This window comes from Thunnus thynnus, chromosome 5 (assembly GCF_963924715.1).
Source record: "Thunnus thynnus chromosome 5, fThuThy2.1, whole genome shotgun sequence".
Classification (NCBI taxonomy): domain Eukaryota; kingdom Metazoa; phylum Chordata; class Actinopteri; order Scombriformes; family Scombridae; genus Thunnus; species Thunnus thynnus.
This window is the reverse complement of record NC_089521.1, coordinates 221,312-223,806: the sequence shown is the minus strand read 5'-3', so window position 1 is coordinate 223,806 and position 2,495 is coordinate 221,312.

Below are 2,495 nucleotides of genomic sequence, written 5' to 3'. Positions count from 1 at the left end.
ACTCTGCTCGCAGAACCAAGCATTAGGTGTGAGTCTTGATCGAATATGATGAAAAGTGACTAGTTTGGGCCCAATAACACTGAAATTGACAGAAACACATGAAAATGCATGTACGGTGTGTGCCGTGACTCTGCCAGTACAGCAGAGCGTTTTGGGTGAGTCTGCATAGATTCTGATGACAAGTGACTGGTTTGTGTCCGATAACACTGAAATTCATAGAAACACATGAAAATGCATATTCTGTGTGTGCCTTCACTCTGCTAGCAGAACCGAACATTAGGTGTGAGTCTGGATCGAATATGATGAAAAGTGACTAGTTTGGGCCCAATAACACTGAAATTGATAGAAACACATGAAAATGCATATATTGTGTGTGCCTTCACTCTGCTAGCAGAACCAAGCATTAGGTGTAAGTCTGGATCGAATATGATGAAAAGTGACTAGTTTGTGTCCGATACCACTGAAATTGATAGAAACACATGAAAATGCATATACTGTGTGTGCCTTCACTCTGCTAGCAGAACCAAGCATTAGGTGTGAATCTTGATCGAATATGATGAAAAGTGACTAGTTTCTGTCCGATAACACTGAAATTGACAGAAACACATGGAAATGCATGTACGGTGTGTGGCGTGACTCTGCCAGTACAGCAGAGCGTTTTGGTTGAGTCTGGATCGATTCTGATGAAAAGTGACTAGTTTGGGCCCAATAACACTGAAATTGATAGAAACACATGAAAATGCATATTCTCTGTGTATCTTCACTCTGCTAGCAGAAGCGAGCATTAGGTGTGAGTCTGGATCGAATATGATGAAAAGTGACTAGTTTGTGTCCGATACCACTGAAATTGATAGAAACACATGAAAATGCATATTCTCTGTGTGTCTTCACTCTGCTAGCAGAACCAAGCATTAGGTGTGAGTCTTGATCGAATATGATGAAAAGTGACTAGTTTGGGCCCAATAAGATTGAAATTGACAGAAACACATGAAAATGCATATTCTGTGTGTGCCTTCACTCTGCTAGCAGAACCGAGCATTAGGTGTGAGTCTGGATCGAATATGATGAAAAGTGACTAGTTTCTCTCCAATAACACTGAAATTGACAGAAACACATGAAAATGCATATTCTCTGTGTGTCTTCACTCTGCTAGCAGAACCAAGCATTAGGTGTGAGTCTTGATCGAATATGATGAAAAGTGACACTTTGGGCTCACTAACACTGAAATTGACAGAAACACATGAAAATGCATGTACGGTGTGTACCGTGACTCTGCCAGTACAGCAGAGCGTTTTGGGTGAGTCTGGATCGATTCTGATGAAAAGTGACTAGTTTGGGCCCAATAACACTGAAATTGATAGAAACACATGAAAATGCATATTCTCTGTGTGTCTTCACTGTGCTAGCAGAACCAAGCTTTAGGTGTGAGTCTGCATCGATTCTAATGAAAAGTGAAACGTGGACTGCTAGCAGAACCAAGCATTAGGTCTGAGTCTTGATCGAATATGATGAAAAGTGACTAGTTTGTGTCCGATACCACTGAAATTGATAGAAACACATGAAAATGCATATTCTCTGTGTGTCTTCACTCTGCTAGCAGAACCGAGCATTAGGTGGTAGTCTGGATCGAATATGATGAAAAGTGACTAGTTTCTGTCAGATAACACTGAAATTGATAGAAACACATGAAAATGCATATTCTCTGTGTGTCTTCACTCTGCTAGCAGAACCAAGCATTAGGTGTGAGTCTTCATAGAATATGATGAAAAGTGACTAGTTTGGGCCCACTAACACTGAAATTGACAGAAACCCATGAAAATGCATATTCTGTGTGTACCTTAACTCTGCTAGCAGAACCGAGCATTAGGTGTGAGTCTGGATCGAATATGATGAAAAGTGACTAGTTTCTCTCCAATAACACTGAAATTGACAGAAACACATGAAAATGCATATTCTCTGTGTGTCTTCACTCTGCTAGCAGAACCAAGCATTAGGTGTGAGTCTTGATCGAATATGATGAAAAGTGACACTTTGGGCTCACTAACACTGAAATTGACAGAAACACATGAAAATGCATGTACGGTGTGTACCGTGACTCTGCCAGTACAGCAGAGCGTTTTGGGTGAGTCTGGATCGATTCTGATGAAAAGTGACTAGTTTGGGCCCAATAACACTGAAATTGATAGAAACACATGAAAATGCATATTCTCTGTGTGTCTTCACTGTGCTAGCAGAACCAAGCTTTAGGTGTGAGTCTTGATCGAATATGATGAAAAGTGACTAGTTTGGGCCCAATAAGATTGAAATTGACAGAAACACATGAAAATGCATATTCTGTGTGTGCCTTCACTCTGCTAGCAGAACCGAGCATTAGGTGTGAGTCTGGATCGATTGTGATGAAAAGTGACTAGTTTGGGCCCAATAACACTGAAATTGATAGAAACACATGAAAATGCTTATACTATATGTGCCTTCACTCTGCTAGCAGAACCAAG